This window comes from Pleurodeles waltl, chromosome 4_2 (genome assembly GCF_031143425.1).
Source record: "Pleurodeles waltl isolate 20211129_DDA chromosome 4_2, aPleWal1.hap1.20221129, whole genome shotgun sequence".
NCBI classification, from domain to species: Eukaryota; Metazoa; Chordata; class Amphibia; order Caudata; family Salamandridae; genus Pleurodeles; species Pleurodeles waltl.
Genome location: NC_090443.1, coordinates 13,128,041 through 13,146,403, shown reverse-complemented (window position 1 = coordinate 13,146,403; position 18,363 = coordinate 13,128,041).

The window sequence follows — 18,363 nt, the reverse complement described above, 5'->3', positions numbered from 1 at the left end:
CAAACTGTTAACCTCTTAGTGTGTAAGCTGTACATGGTTGGAAAAAGTGTGGGCTTTTAGTGTGGTCTGTGTAGTAAGCACTTTGGTGTTATGTGTGATAACCAGAGGTGGCTTTTATTGTCGACTGTAGCTGAGATTGAGCATGGAGTGGAGTGAAAAGGATTGAGAGATAGTCATTTATGCTTATACATACAATGTTTGATGGCTGTTTGTTGGTCTTTTTGGTTGTCATGCATGATAACCAAAGAAGTGCTCTTAGTAGCAATTTTGTAGCACAGTTTAAGCATCCAGTAGAGCAAATGGGAGTGAGAGATAGTTTTTCATTTACTGATGCCCCATCGTTGTGTTGGTGATCAGTTTTACTTAATGGGGTGGATAGGGTTGGGAGGCATCTGTTGAGGAACGGCTGCATTGACAATCGTTCTAACCACTTAAAATGTTTCCAGCATCTCAAATACTCTTAAGTAGTAGATGCATTTTGTAGCAACTGATACTAATTGACTCAGAGGCTTATGCCAAAAGTGGACTTTAACACAAAACAAAATAATTGCCAGATAGATATTCTTCAAACAATAAGCCACTTTCTTCCATTTAGCATGTATTTGATCTTTGATTGAGTTCAGAACAAATTAGCATTGCCTGCCCTCTCACACTTTCATTTCTTCATATTTAGCCTGATCCGCATTGCACCTGCCACTTTTGATGCATCTGATATATTGTTAATGTTCCCATGCAGCATTCTTGCCTCTACTCACAAATACAAAGTACACTTGGCTTTCTTGGTGATAACCAACGGGAAGCAACCACCTAGAGGATCTATGCTGAACGAAATAATATTTATTTAGAAAGATGAACAAATGCTTCATAAATAAAGTTTTAACAAAAATTTACTGTGTTAGCCCTCACCTACAAAAAGCTTTCAACTATCTATTGTCAAATGACATTGTTGAGAATAACAAAATCTACAGCGGGCTTTGGTCCATTGTATTGCTTACCATTGGTTGGCTTTCTTGTCAGTCTCACTTGTTTGATTTTTATTTGATGACTTTCCTTTCTCTTTGTGTGTTTGTTTCTCACATGAAGCTTAGATGCTCCATCATACTTTTGGTCTTTTGGTCTATATTGCTTACATTCAAGGAACTACTTTGAAGGTCTGGTGTTAGCCAAGACTGTTTGATTTTAGTAAAATTATGTAAACTACTAGAGGTCTGTGAACCAGCAAGCTAACAATGAGAGTCAAGACAGAGTTGAGTCAAGGTTCTGGCACAGTTCTAAAAGTCCATGCATGGCTGCACCACGACCATTCTTGGCATGTCAATTGTACAGCAAACATTAGGAAAAATATGATAGTCTCTTCAGAATTCAAAAAGTACAATTCTTTAACATGGAGAAATATTTCACCTTAGTAAAGCCAGATAATATCACTACGTGGAGATACATTTATCAAAATTAATAGTTTTTTAAATATGAACCGAGAAACATTTATGCCACACCCCTGCCTTGACAGCGCTATTATTGAATTAAGAGTCAAGCCACCTGTCACGTGCACCCTAAATGTGAGCTGGATTCTCAAAGTTATAGTATGTGAAATCAAACACAAGAGAGGTTTTTGTTCCGCAAATTATATTTTTGTATTACAAGGTGTTCTCACATAAAATTATGAAGAAAAAGAGGCAGAGTGTAATAAAATATATGCCAAAGACCAAACAAATTGGTCAAGCAGAAAACCTGAATTGATTCCCATGTTTCTGGTTTCACATTATGTAATTCAGCCCCTTGGCGGGTGTTCTGCTCTACCTCAGACTAAGAGGAGACAAAAGGAAAGGAATGCCAAGAATGCAGCACTCCTAGTCTAAGTACTGAATTTATTAAGGCACTTCTAATATTTCATGCACAAAGAAAATAACATGGGCTTTTATTTCAAAGGCAGTAACACAAATGCAATTCTGAAAATAATCACAGCAGTGAAATAATAATGATCACAGAACTTAACAATGGTTAATATATATATATATATATATATATATATATATATATATATATATATATATATATACTACGTATTCATGCGTGCACTACGCAAAGCTAAAAATAAGAATTAAAAATGCATCACCATGAGGCTTGACCCCAACATTATCTCTTTGTCTGCCAGCTTCAAGTCGTGGAACCCGGATGACCAGAAAGAGAGAGAATTACCCACAATGGGATTCTGAGCAAGGCATCCCTGCTTAAATGAGTTCCTTCTAGTTCCATCCGTTAAGCTTCCTCTCCTTATATCCTTTAAACAAATGAGAGGAGAATTCTAGAAACTCCCCCTCCCATACAGTAAGTTGTTCAAACGCTGGCCGCACCAGGTCAGTTTTGAAAAGGAACATGCTAGAGACTGGCCAACTCTCACAGTGTTTTTCCAAGACCGAGCTGTTCCCTGCCTTACCATAGACATTCTCAGCCTGGTACATTTATCATTGATACTCCCCCATGTTATGTGCCCATCCTCGGTGAGAAAGAGCGAAAACACGTTGTGCAAACTGAGCGTGGAAAAATACCTGCACGACCAATGTGACGGGGTGTATAAAGCTAAACTAAGCTAAGCATAAAATGGAGTCAGTGGTCAAGATGGAGCTGGTGATTAAATACATATAGCATTACAAGGGATTAAGTTAATGTTATGCCTTTAATTCTAGGCACATAAGCTTACAGCATGTGTGGCAGGGACAGGATCCATATGGTAGCTCAGCTTTTTTTAGATGCCAGGGTCCAAGAGCACCCTGAGCTGGGCCAGAGCCAGGCATTAGGTTCGATCCTGCATTGGCTCACCCACCTCTATAATATACTTACCTTTAGGAGCTCTCAGTCAGCCCCTTTTATCCATTGGTCTGGTGTTGTATCATTCACATTTTAATTCCGCCCACTACAGTATACAGCATGAGGCAATCGAAAGCCCACTTCAACCACTGGTTAGCTTCACTCTGAGTGATGCCATTCTGCTTTTCCACGGAGAGCACTTATGCAACCATAGTAGTTCCCTTCAGTACAAGGCACTACCATAGCAACGTGTGCTTTCTGAGACAAAGAACTATATTTTTACTATTTTTTTTCTAGAATTGGTGAAGGCCCCACAACGTGCACAACAATGTTTTATAACAGCCATGATAAAACAAAACAAGGATTGATAAAAGTTGAAGGCTGGCACCCAGCACAGACCGATTGGCTTTGCCACTGCTTGTTTCCTTAGGTCACAGCCTACCACACAGCACAGCTGTCTGGTTTGCTAAAGACATCTTGGGGACTTTCAAAAAGTAGACCTAGGAAAGCAGTGCACCTGTTGATTACCATTGGCTTTGTGGTTTGTAACTCACATTTTAGGACTTTCTATTTGCTGACTTTATTTGCTTTAGGCTGTTCAGGTTCAGTTCGTCCCTCCTGTTGCCTAAATTGTGTTTACTATATTCTTCCATGAGGTCCCTTTCTGTAAACAGGCCTTTAACTCGACTTCTTATCTTGTCACATTCGCTGTGCATTTAAAGGCCAAGGTCAAATGTCAGGCGCTGTCTTCCAAGAGAACTTGTTTACTTTTCTTTCTCTGACTTTAAAGTGGGTACTGTGGGTAGGAAAGAGATGTCTTTTAGCACACGGCAAAATTTATATGAACTGAGGGCCAGATGTATCATCTGATTTTGCACTCGCAAACAGCTAAATCGGCCGTTTGCGAGTGCAAAATCGGGGTCTGCAATGCATCAACTGCATTCGCAGACCAACAATTGCGATTTTCTGCATTGCGACCTGGCGATTCGCAAAATCCAGGTCGCAAAGCAATTCTGCAAAAAATCGCAAATTGCGATTTTTCGCAGAATGGTATTTTGCACTTGCAAAATAGCATGACCTGCAACCAGGTGGTAACCTGGTGCAAAATTTAAAAATGCAGTACAACTGCATTTTTAAATTAGATATGTAAAGCACACATGCCCTTTTGGCATGTGTGTACTTTACATGTGCAAAAATAAAAAAATGGGGTGCAGGAGAGGGGGCCTTAGGCCCCCAGCACCCTGGCCCTTTGGTTTTCCCAAATTGCGATTTCTGAAACAGAAATCGCAATTTGGGAAAAGCAAAAAATTTGCCATAGCTGCGAATGGGGCCAGTATCGCAATTTGCGATTCGGTAATTGCATTTGCGATTTTTAAGAAATCGCAATTACCGAATCGCAAATGTGATACAAGGCCCTTTGCGAGTCGGTAATTGCAATTTCTTAAAAATCGCAATTACCGAATCGCAATGGGCCAGATTCATACATCTGGCCCTTAATTTCAGAATATTTCAGAATTAGTAACAAAAATGAAGCACAGTTTTTGTTATTTCTGAAGTGTGTTGGAAACAAATACTTTAGTACAACCAAAATAAACACATTTTTGTTTGTGCACTGTATAGTTTTATTAGTACAAATGTATGTCTGTGCAAAAGTAATGGTCATTTAATTAAAAATGTGTTGTCTGTAATGGCAGTGCCCTACCATACCGTGCATACTCCACTTTATGCCACTCCACTCTACTCTGCATTACTCCACATCACTGCACTCTACTCTGCACTGCTCCACTTTACACCACTCTGTGCTACTGCTGTCTACGCCACTGCACTCTATGCCACTTCACGCTATGCTTCTCTACCTTGTACCACTCCACTCTATGCCAATGCACTTGTGGCCACTCTACACCACTGCACTCTCAGCCACTGCACTCTACACGATTACAGTCTAGGCCACACCAATCTACTCTGCACAACTGCACTCTACACCACTGTACTCAACGCACCTCTGCAAAACCGGACTCCAGGCCACTGCACTCTAGGCCACTACACTCTATGCCAATACACTCTGCAAAACTGCACTCCAGGCCACTACCCTCTGTCACTGCACTCTATGCAACTGCACTCTACTTTGCATCACTGTACCCTAAGCCACTGCTCTCTACGCCACTCTACTTCACTGAACTCTGACACTCTACTCAGCAACAGTGCATTCTCCATCACTCTACTCTGTACTACTCCACTTTACGCTACTCCACACCACTGCACTCTATGCCGCCATACTCTACTATGCACCACTATGCTTCTCTACTGTGCACCACTATACTCCACTGCACTATGTGACACTCAACTCTACAATGCATTCTATGTCACTCAACTCTATTCTGCTCCACTGCCCCCTGCATCACTCAACTCTACACCACTCCACTCTGCACCACTTTACACCACTGCACTCTACACCAATCTACTCTACTCTACTATACACCACTCTGCTCTGTGCTACTCTATGCCACTCTACTCTATGCCACTGCACTCTATGCCACCTAACTGTATGACACTGCCCTCTGCGCCACTGTTCTGTGTGCTACTCTGCTCCACTGCACTCTACTATGCACCACTCTAAGCCACTGCATTCTACAATGGTGCATTGTATGCTGTGGGAATCAATGCCACTACACTCTCCGCAACTATACTCTGCAACACTCTATGCCAATTCACTCTACATCAGTTCACTGTATGCCACTCTACTCAACTCCACACTATGCGACTCTAATTCACAACACTCTCTGCTACTCCACTCTACAACACCCTACTCCACTCTTTGCCATTCCACTATACGACACTCCATGCCACTAACTTTTTTGCCATGCTGAACAGCAGCCACGCTGGTGTACAACATGGCTAAAACACATTGACAAAGCCAATATCTATTGGCTTTGCCAATGCTTTTTTTTTTTGCACTTTGTTAGAGTGCGAGATTTTCTTACTGTCTCTGACTAAAATTCCCTTCTCTTTTCGATATTAATCCTCTCTCCTAGCTCGTTTGTAGCTTTTCCTGCCCCCTCTGACTGTTACTGCACACCTCTCACATTCTCTGTGTTGACCCTCACCCCTTCGCCTTCTAAGTTTCTTGCTTCATTTATGTTTCTTAATTGTAAACCCTTCACCCACCAAGTCTAAGGTCCCGCTCCTGCCTCCGCTCTCTCCACTACCCTACCCATTACCTTCTCCCACTCAATCTCTCTGTCTCATTTTACAAAACAAAAAAAAGCTTTTTAAGGGGGGGAAACAGCAGTAGATTGTTGCTTATCATGTATTTTTTTACAGTTACAAGAAGAGCATCTCACATTTTAGAACAGTGAACAAAAGCAAAAAACTAATTGGGCAGCGGGTAATGTCACATGTGAGGTGATGGTTGCACGCTTATGCGTGGTGATGCAGGGGTCGCTGAGCATCATAACGCAAAGGGGCACATGAGTGATGATACATGTGTGAATATGCATTTTCTCCTTTTTTTGCTTTTTTTGTCAATGCTGTTTGGCATCAACAACAGCAGCATCTGCAGAAAAAAAGCATGGAGAAAGACCATAGATCTGCAAAGCACAACTTATTGGCTTTGCCAATCATTGCCTACCAAAAAAAAACAGCAGTGTTTGAAATTCTTACATATGTCATTAACAAGCTTGACTGGCCATGGCATGAAATTACTTTAACAAAATATAACTTTACTTTTTGAAAGTGCTATACTATCTAGAGTAACCCTTTAAAGCCAATGCACTTAGCTTGATTTTATAGCAGTTTCCTAATTACTATCATACACAGGTGCCATAATGAAAAAAATATATTTATAGTATTTATGGTGACAAAGGGATAGAACCTAGGAGAGACAGAAGAGTCGGAACGGTAATGCTCTGGCTGCCTCGTTCCTTTAGCCAGAAGAGCAAGCAGGAAATCAGTGTAGTCCTATTGTAAGGAATTGCATCTTTTGTATGTTCACCTCTACTTTTGGGGCTGATGATGCTGGTTTTTCGTCTTTGAGAGTGCACAGAGACCTGCTAACCAGACTTCAGTTCCAGAGTTTTAACCTTATACAAAAGTATGTTTAATTGGCTATCCCCAACTGACAAGAACCGCCTTACTTAAGTCCCTAGTATATGGTACCCAGGACAGGTAAGGCATAGTGCCTGCACAGGACTTCAGCACTGTTTGTGCCATCCTGCGTTTGCAAAACGTGAAACACACTTCAGCCTGCCACTGTTGACTGAAAGGGGAATGTGCCACACTGCTAACTCAACTTTGTCATTACTCCTAATGGCAAAGGGACCACTTCCCTTAAGTGTATATGTCTGACTCCCCTAAAGCAGGCTGACCAAGCCCTATGGCAGGGAGCTATATATTCTTAAGTTAGACATATGTTTTTATATGTCTTTGCAAGAACACTTCCAAACTTTATTTTTGCTGGGGAAACTTCAGGAGCCCCATTGGCTAAAACAGGGTTAAACAATTTACATTTAAATACATCTAACTTCTGAATGGTACCACCTAACCAGATCAAGTAAGATATCAAATTAATGGGAAAATTAAACCCGATCTGAAGGTCAGATTGTATATGTAACTATTAATTTTAAGCAATTTTTAAAAAGTTGCTACCCTGTGCTCCAGCTAGTACAGTGGCTTCACAAAGGCCATTCACACAAAGACGGGTGTCTGACCAACTCGGGAGACTTGTGAATGACTCCCATGCCTGGAAACAAAAGCATCAGCAAAGGAACGAGGTGTGGTCTCCATCCCCCACTGCTTGTAACAACACTCCTGAGCAGGTTGCCTTTTGTTCCTGCAGGGTGCCTTTTGTTCCTGAGACAGGTCCAAGAGGCGTAAACCGGTGCTAGAACCGGTCTTCCCGTAGGCGTGTAACCCACTGGTAGCCACTTCCCAAAGGTGGGCTAACTTGCTCCTCATGACCAAGGAAGGGTTGTGCCATTTTGGAAGGGGCAAGAATGGGGCACTCTGAGAAAGCCAGATGCCACACATCACAGGAACTGCATCACTACAGAGGAGGAGACCCAGTAGCCCATTGGCTAGTGACCGCGTGGTCCCCTCAGCTTATGTTTCTGGGATAAAATGTGTACCGCTGGCACCTTTACCCTTAGTTCATGTTTGGAGAAGAGAGGACCAAAGAAGGATTGTCCTGCTTGCCTGTGATTGCACAAAGAAAGGCTGCACCGCTGAGAGGACTGCACCTGCTGCACTTTAGGGCTAGTGAACTGGGGCCCTGCCTGTGGCTCCTGACAGCGGGAAAACTTGATTTCCTAGCTTCACCGACTTCAGTGACTCCAAGGATCAAGTGGCTGGTACCCTCAAACCAGCCACAGGACACAAAAGTAAAAAGTGCCCAACTCAACAAAGTGGTAGCCCCCAGGAAAGTTTCCCCGCTACCAGTCGTCGGGTGCACCAGCAAGGTAATCCGAGACAGCCAAAGTCTGCACCTGAGGTTTTCGGACCTGGGCAAACTGTCATTGACAGGATTTGTTGGACTACACGGGCATAAGCCCCTACCAAATGTTTTGCCTTCAGCAGTAGTGTATCATCGCCAGTGGCCCAGCCAGATCTATGCCATCACTGTAGCAAAAGGGACTTCAAGGGACATTGATTCATGTGACCAGGCTTGCCCCGTATCATCCGTTGGCTGACAAACCACCACAGAGACACCCCCGTCAACCACACCATGACTGTAGCATCCTTCTGAACATCTTTGCCTGTATCTCTCAGCAACAGGACCACTCCATTGTTTCCCAGGGCAGTCTTGTGTTAAAGTGGGGCACTTGCTGTAAAATCCCTCTGGTGGCCAGGTAACTGTGCAAAGTATCATTTCTGGCCCCCTAGACCTCGTCTCTGTCAGATTTGGTTGCCCAGGCCTGGCCGGAATATTCCAACTAACTTTTCCAACCTTTCCAAAAGTTTTCAAACTTTGTGTTTATCAATGCTTGCTTTAAAATTATTTAAAAGTTCTAAATTCTGTAACTCCGGAACCCTTGGGACGATTTTGATGATCAAGGACTCTAAAAAGTCATAAAAATAAGCTATATTTTTATGAATTGTTGTTTTGTCTTTTTATTGGTATGTGATTTTCTTATTCTGCTATTTGGTGCTGTTAAATGCTTTACACTAAGTTCCTTTACTGAGCCTTAATGCATGCAGCTCAGGCTACCCAGAGTTGAGCTACAGGTTAAGTAGACTGGACTGTTTTTTCCCCAAAAGGGGTCTCTGAAAGTGTATTATACGATAAGACTACCCAGCCCTATCATATATTGCACCCATATCCTCACATCCAGCTAAACCAGACCAGGCGGTAATATATACTTTATCCTCCCTGGCCATCCTTTCTATTTCCCATTAGTTCTACTACTGCTCAGCCTAGCTGAGACAGTATTAGTATTTCTGCTTATCAGCCTTTGGGAAATTTCGCACACCTTTCTGCCCAGGCCTCTGCTCAGTTATTTCTACCACTCAGCTCAGTGATTTCTACCCATGCCTAGTCCTTTTTTGCCACCCACTAACCCTCCCTTCACTCACACACTCAGGATTTTGTTTTTCCACAATAGGTCTCCTTTTTTTTCTCCTTCAGTCCATCCAGTATTTACTCAGTCCTTTTTGCCTGCCTCAGTAATCCTCGCTGAACCCCACATTTCTGCTCCCTCCACCTTGTTTTATGCCCTCATTACAACAATGGTGGTAAGTGCCGCCTACCTCCATGCTGACTGCCGCCAACATACCGTGACCTCGGCGGTATACTGCTACAGGTATTATGACCCACACACAGAATTCCGCCACTATACAGACACCCACACAAGTCAGCCAGACCAAAGGTCAGTGATAAACTGGTGGTACCAAAACCCACACCGTTACGCCAACCGAAATATGCCCACAGCATCATGACCCATGAATCACTGCGGCGGTCATTCAACCGTGGTAAACCATTGGCGGTACACACCGCCGCGCTCAAAATACACACACACATACAAAACAACACCACATTGGACAATTCAAAATACACACCTGACACACATACACACACCACACCCACACCAATATAAAACCCACACCCACAATACCCACAACCCTTCACGACCCAAACATTTTGGCAAGTGAGGGAGAGACAAGCCAGGAGCACCCACTGAATCTGAGCCACAAAACACCATCACCCATACACCATCCACGCACCTCACAGCACACACCCCAACACATCACCCCACACACCCTCACACATACCACTCACACTATACCCATGGCACCACAAAGACACCCCAGGTTCTCAGAGGAGGAGCTAAGGGTCATGGTGAAGGAAATCATCCGGGTAGAGCCACAGCTATTCGGATCACAGGTGGAGCAGACGTCCATTGCTAGGAAGATGGAGCTATGGCGGAGAGTCGTGGACAGGGTCAATGCCGTGGGACAGCACCCCAGAACAAGGAATGACATCAGGAAGAGGTGAAATGGCCTACGGGGGAAGGTGTGTTCCATGGTTGCAAGACACCAGGTATCTGTACAAAGGACTGGCAGTGGACCACCACCTCCTCCCCCACAACTAACAACATGGGAGGAGCAAGTTTTGGCGATCATGCATCCTGAGGGCCTCGCAGGAGTAGCAGGAGGACTGGACTCTGGTAAGTCAAATATTTACTACTTTATCCCCCACCCTAACGACAGGCCATCACAAACAACAACCCCTGCCCTCACCCCCATCACACCACCACCTCACATATATCCCACCATCACAACTCAGCCATCCCAGTACCAAGCCCTGCATGCAACACCAAAGCATGGACCCCCATCACAGACCTGCATGGACACCCATCACCAAAGCATGCACACTAGTGACAATCATTTAGCCAAACCAAGCACAACTCACACAAGCTAAAGCTGCCTTGCTAATGACAACCATAGAGGGAAACATATCCATGCACAAGATGGCACACGCAGGTACAATAACACTGCATTTACATCCCCACAGGACCTCCACTCAATGTCACCAGAAAGGAGGTGCCAGCCACATCCGGTCCCCCCGTGAAGAGGCCCATAGTGAAGACAGCAGCTCTGCACGCCTGGATCACGAAGACCAACCTGGCCCATCAGGGACCTCTGGACAGTTGGTTACCCAGCCACAATCCCAACCCACCACAGAGCCTCCCCCTCAGGAAAGACCACCACATCACCCACCCAGCGGGCCCATCCCTCTGTCCCCAGGACACGTCAGTCAGCAGTGTGTCCACCACTACAGGGACCCCAGGCAACCCCACAAACACAAGACTTTCAGGGACCTGGGGTCAGTGGCAGTGGGCACACGGTTCAGGGGACAGAGGCACAGGACAACAGAGAAGCTGGGAAGACTAATGTGCAACAGGGGGAGGACAGGCCCAGGGAACCTACTCTCCACAAGGCACTTACCAACATCCTGGGAGCATACCACCATTCTCAGGAGACCATGGGCCAGATACTGGCCAAGCTGCAGGAGACCCAGCGGCTGCAGGAGGGACAGTACCTGGGGATCAGGGAGGGCCTGAGGGACATCCACACCACCCTGCTCACCATTGCAGGGGTGCTGGCAGACATGGCCAACACCATGAGGGAGGCAGTGGCACACCAACGGGCCCCTGACACTAGCCAAACCAAAGAACAGCCCTCCACCTCCGCCGGCGCTAGTGGACAGGAGGACTAGCCACAGGAACAACAGGCCACCAGCACCCCACCCCCTGCAGAAGGAGAACCACCCCGCAAACGGTCCCTGCGATCCAGGCAGAAGCCAGAGAACATTGCCAAGACCCCCGCCAGGAAATAAGACTCTCCTGATTGTCACCCTTATGTCCCAGTCTGTCCATCTTGAACTGCCATTGCTCCACTTCCTATGCCCCCTTGGACAATGCACCTGGGATACAAATAGAATGGACTCTACACTGTACTTTCCTCCATCTGCAACCCAGCCCATTTCAATACCTCCTACACTTATTAGCACATAAATAAACACCCTTGGAACAAATTAAAGTATTGAGTCTGTGAATTCTGTGACAAATGTATTAGTTTCACAAACTGTAAACATTGCAATTCGAATGTACTGTAATATTTACATAGGTATGACCTGCAGTGGGCAGCAGTAAACACACCAGGAGCCAGAGTGGGGCACAGAGGTCTGAAAATAGAAATGCCAAAGGGTACATTAAGTGGCCATAGAAATAGGGAAATCAGGCTGCCATGTTCAATGTCAAACACAAAACTGCAATGGAAGGTGAAGTTATAGTGTCTTACTTGTGTGTCACTGGAAGTACTGTTGAATTAGTGTACTTCTGTTGTCCACATCTTCTTCCTCTGCCTCCTCTTCATCACTGTCCACAGGTTCCACTGCTGCCACACAACCATCCCCAGGCTCATTCTCCTGCAGAAAAGGCTCCCTGCATCTAAAGGCCAGGTTGTGCAACATGCAACATGTAACGATGATCTGGCACACCTTCTTGGGTGAGTAGTACAGGGATCCACCTGTCAGATGGAGGCACCAGAATCTGGCCTTCAGGAGGCAAAAGGTTGTCTCAATGATCCTCCTGGTTTGCCCATGTGCCTCATTGTAACGTTCCTCTGCCCTTGTCCTGGCATTCCTCATTGGGGTCAGTAGCCATGAGAGGTTGGGATAACCAGAGTCACCTGCAAATATTCGAGGGATACCTGTTAGCCACACACCTACATCAACTGGGTGGGGACCATGGGCCCACCTACTAGCCACACCCTTTGCCTCTGGAGTTGAGACATCACATATGGAATGCTGCTATTCCTCAAGATAAAGGCTTCATGCACATAACCAGGATACTTGGCATTGACATGGGAGATGTGCGGTTCGCCAAACACACCATCTGCACATTCAGAGAATGAAAGCTTTTCCTGTTTCTGAACACTTGTTCATTTCTCCTGGGAGGGACAAATGCGATATGTGTACCATCAGTGGCACCAATGATGTTGGGGATATGTCCCAGTGCATAAAAGTCAGCCTTCAATGTGGCCAAATCCTCCACCTGGGGGAATACGATGTAGCTGCACATGTGTTTCAGCAGGGCAGACAACACTCTGGTCAGCACGTTTGAGAACATTGACTGAGACATCCCTGATGCCATGGCCACTGTCACTTGGAAGGAACCACTTGCCAGGAAATGGAGCACTGACAGGACCTACACTAGAGGGGGGATACCTGTGGGCTGGTGGATAGCTGAAATCAGGTCTGGCTCCAATTGGGCACACAGTTCTTGGATTGTGGCCCTATCAAGTCTGTAGGTCAAGATAATGTGCCTGTCCTCCATTGTCGTGAGGTCCACCAGGGGTCTGTACACGGGGGTATGTCTCCATCTCCTATTCATCCTCAGCGGTTGAACTCTAGGGTGAAAAACGGTGAGCAGATGGTCATATTCACACATATGTCAATATTAATATGCATTTCTTCATTTACAGAAACAGTATGTGAACTCGAGAGTCAGTTGATGTGCCAATGTCTGCTGTGACTGAGTTAGGTGCCATGGCACGTGCCCCCCTGAAATGGCGGCTGCTTGACCTGTGAGGAGAGACAAGTGGAAATTAGGTAATTTTGCTGGCGTTGTGTCGGCGGTCGATGACCGCCGAGCAACATCGCATTGGTTATGATTGTGCCCTACGGGTTCCAGGAGCCGATGGTGATGTATGCCAGTGGTGACGGTACGCACTGCAGCTGACGTGACCCACCATTTTCCATCTGTTCACTCACTTGCTACCTGACCTTCAACGGAAGAGGACCTACACTTCAAGTGCTGCGGTGACCTGTGTCTGGAAGCAACAATGGCTTGAGTGTCTGGGGAAAGGGCCCCCACATTCACTTCGGAGGAGTTGGAGAGATTAGTGGATGGGGTCCTACCCCAGTACACTTTACTCTATGGTCCTTCAGACAAACAGGTGAGTACCCTGTGAGCATGATGCGTGGCCCATGAATGTATGGATTGCTGTGTGTGTAAGCCCCGTGTGGGGGAGGTCTGAGGGGTCCTCGGCAGAGTGCTGCATGTATGGTGGGGAATGTATGTGCGTAAGGGGATGGGAGGGATATGGTTGGCCAGGAGTATGACAGTCCAGACGGTATGACTAATCGCTTTTCTGCTGTATTTTTTCTGCAGGTCAGCACCCATCAGAAAAAGGGTATTTGGTGTGCCGTCGCCAAGGAGGTGCGGACCCTGGGGGTCTTTGACAGGTGGAGCACCCACTGCCGCAAACAGTGGGAGGACCTGCGCCACTGGGCAAGGAAGACGGCAGAGGGCCAGCTGGGGCTGCCCCTCCAATGAGGAACCCTGACCCCCTGATGTTCTCCATCCTGGCGGTGGCCTATCCGGAGTTGGATGGGCACTTGAAGGCGTCACAGCAGCCACAAGGTGGTGAGTACAGGTTCAGGATCATGACTTTGCGCGCGTTAAGGTTTTACCCGGGTGGGGGCTGTGGGTGCCCCTCACCCAGGGCGAACATGGCAGGGCATTTTCAATGATGGGCAAGATCAGATGCACTCCAACCCCAATAGTGTTAGTGGGCATCTACTACTGGGCAGGGTCCTGTGGGTTTCAGGTGTGCAGCTAATGGCGTTAGCCATTGTGCCCCATGGGCTGGTGACTAGCATTGTAACTGGTAGTGCATGGCCTAGTGCATAGGGCTGTTCCCTGTGTGTTGTGTACGCCAACGGTAGTGTTGTTGCTGGCATTGACCAAGTGTATCCTGACTTTCCCCCCTTTTTTTGCTTTGTCACCCTGTCCTTCTGTGCATTAGCATCATCTGGCGGAGGAGCAGAGGCACCGGTGACGGAGGGAGCTGCATCCCACATGGGCATGAAGGCCGAATCCACCGACGGTGAGGGCACCAGTGGAACGGAGGGCGAGGGGAGCACCATGACTGAGACAGGAGTGGACACTACCGACAGCGACTCCTCCTCCAATGGAAACTCCCTGGCGGTGGCGGACACCACTGTGCCCAACCCAACAACAGGTACAGCCGCCACCCCCGTACCAGCACTGCCCTCCCAGCAGCCCCTCAGCGTGTTGCCCTTGTCCGCTCATGCAGGAGGGTGGGCATCTCCTTCGCCCTAGGCACCTCTGGCCCTTCCCCAGTCAGCCCTGCTGCCCTCATTGAGGAGGCTATTGACCTCCTGAGTTCCCTCTCTGTTGGGCAGTCAACCATACTGAATGCCATCCAGAGTGTAGCAGAGCATTTGCAACAAACAAATGCATACCTGGAGGGCATTCATTGTGGTGTGGCGGCCAACAGGGAGCATTCCAGGCTCTGGCCTCCCCTCTAATGGCAGCCATTGTCCCAGTCTCCAGCCTCCCCCCTCCAACTTCCTCTACCCAGTCCCAATCCCCTCAACCCACTCCTTTGTTCACCACTAAGAAAAATTCAATGCCATTTCCACACCCGTCGACCACTCACTACACATAAATGAAATAAAGAGTTGAAAAAATACAGTGAAACATCACAAATGATCAAAACTAGAAATGTACTGTCTTATAACCATACCTTATATATTATCCAATCCCAAGTAATAATAAGTAGCTTCAAGAGGTAGGTTATGTTCCTACTGTGACTGTCAAATACAGTACCAATCACCTAATTGGACAGAGAAAAGCACCAAATTCTATTTAATATATAGCGAGTAATCCACAAGTCAAATACATGCCTACTGTATTTTTTCAACTCTTTTTTTCATTTATGTGTAGTGAGTGGTCGACGGGTGTGGAAATGGCATTGAATTTTTCTTAGTGGTGAACAAAGGAGTGGGTCACACATGTAAATATTTGTGAATATGCATTTTACCTGGTAGTTGGTAGCACTTTGACTATTTCTACGGGGTGACTTAGTGGACTATTGATTAGCTTGGCTCTTTTATATTGGGATTATCACAACTAATAGGATCTCTTTTCCGCTATCACTCTTGGGATTCTTTTTTCCTTTAAACATTAGGGTCTGTTACACATTATATTTTACAACATACAGTTTGAGCATTTTGGTTACTAATATTAATTTTTACTCATAATGTAGAGCCCTGAAGAAGTCGTTGGGAACTAGAGGACTTCCCCATGACGAAACACGTGTTGGCTCGGATTGTTGTCCCATGGATGATGCTGTAAATTAGAAGATGTGATCTAATAAACCTCTGGACTAGATTGGACTTGTTACTGTTTGATGTGAAACTTTGGACTGCATTTCTTTGAACTCAACTCACTTGAAGTTTGACTCACTTGTGTTGCAACATTACTCACTTGATTTTTGACCTACTTTACTTGTGAATATCTAATTTGGGCGAGGGGGGCCTCACATTGTGTCAATTATTGTTGGGTTTTTATAAACCTCTGAGGGATGGGTGTTTTCCCTTGTGTAGGCAACCCCTAATGATACACTTGGCCGATTGATGTCCTGAGCGCCACGAATTCCCTGTTATTACACCCCCATTTTTTCATTTTGTTTGTGTGTATAGTTTTGGGGGTGAGGGTGGGGGTGGGGGTTTTGCGTGTGTGTGTGTAACTCTCTTTTGCCTCCCCTCCCTCCCCTGTGTGCTAGGTGCAGCACTCACCGTGGTCATCGTCGCCGGTGTTCATGTTCCTGGTGTATGAGAAGGTACATCAGCATGGGGAACACCTGCAGTTCGGGCTCCATGACATGGGTGGTTCTTCCTTGAGTGTCGAGAGGTGAGTCGTTTCCCCTCTGTGTTATGTTTCCGCCGTAATTTTGATGGCGTTGGTACCGCCCCGGAGAAGCTGGCAGATGGGCTGGTTGTAATGCAGTGGGCGGTACATTGTCTTCCGCCTGGCTGCTGGCGGTTACCGCCGTGGTGTTTGTTGCTACCGCCATGGCGTTCGGACTGTTAAAGTGGCTGTATGTGTTGGCGGTTTCTGCCGTGGTCATAAGTTCATTTTTTTTAACGCCGGCCTGTTGGCAGTATTACCGCCGCTTTATCACTGACCGCCAGGGTTGTAATGAGGGCCTTAGTCTTTTGGGCACCCCTCTTTCATACCCTCTGTGTAATCCTTCCTGCTTCATCTCATATCTTTTGCTCCACAGCAGAGCCCTTCCTAGCCACTTTTTCCTGTACCTATTATCATTTCCTGGCAGCAGTGTCATACCTCAATTCCTCTTGTTCTCTCTACTTCTTGTATTTTTCTCCTTCCCCCTCAGTTCCACTTGCCTAGCATTGGACACTCGCACTTCGGTCAGCCCTTTCTGAATCATTCTGTAGTTCTAGCTTCGCCGTGATATGCTCTGCTGGGACCTCAAGCCCTTACCTCCTCTAATTAATTCTTTACCCTTTCTGTCCTCTTTATCCCTTCACTAGCCCCTCAGTCCTTTCTGAAATCTCTCCCGGAACGCCCTCTTATGTTTATGTATTACATAATTTTACTGTAAAATGCTCTTTCATATTCCTTTGTGATGCCACCAATCTTAGGGCTTGCTTCTTCTACTCATGACATTGCCTTACCAGTCCTCTAAGCTCGAACATATCTTTATACCATATATTTTACCCATGTTCCCACACCTATTATTTACATCTAGCTGTTGATTGCACCATTCTCCTCCCCTTCTCTCACCTCAGAAAAAAATATATTTGTCTCTTCCTGTTTAAAGGAAGTGTAACCTGTACGAGTGGAGTTCTCACTATAGAAAACAATTTTTTAATTCCATAAATAAAACCTCTAAAACATACCTTCCGCCGCACATCCCTTCCAGCATCCAGGCTCTAGCTGCATCATCAGCAGCCATTCCTTTCTACCTCAGCTATCCAACACCATCAGTAATTCTGGCTTTCCTTTTTCTCTGAAGACTGGACTATGGATTGTCCCTGTGAAATTCTCAAAACTTACCTATTAGCCATTGTGTCATACGGATGTAGTCGGAGTCATGTGTCGTGATTAGTAGCATCCCATTTTAAATGTACTGTCAACTACTCATCTTCAAGCAGTGCACTGGTATGAGATCTAATTTGAGTGCCAGAGTCTACAAGCAAACCAAAGTATGTAGCGGACTTGAATTGCATTAGTGTCTACCATCGGTACCTATGACGCACATTAAATTGACCGTCATGAGTACCAGCATTAGGAATTGGCAACTGCCTGTCCTGTATGCAGGGACAGATGGAAGTGACCTCACTCCGCCGGCGTTTGGCGTCATGACAGAAAGCGGTCTGCACCACTGTGCAACTCCTCATTGGTTAACGTGGAAGTCTATGGAGCACAGGAACCAATGATGATCACTGCCAGCGGTGACGGTGTTCACCATCGCTGACGTGACCGCCATTTTCTCTATCCCACTTCACTTGATTCCTGACTCTCAACACATCAATATCTCCCCTGCCTGTGCTGCTGTGTCCTGGAACCAGCAATTGACGTGCTACATGAGATAGGGCCCCAGCCTCCACATTGGAGGAATATGAGAAGCTTGCGGATGGGGTCCTACCCTTTTATGGACAGTTGTATGGGCCTCCAGATCAACAGGTGAGCCCATTTAGGGTACTTTAGATGCGACATGGCTGTA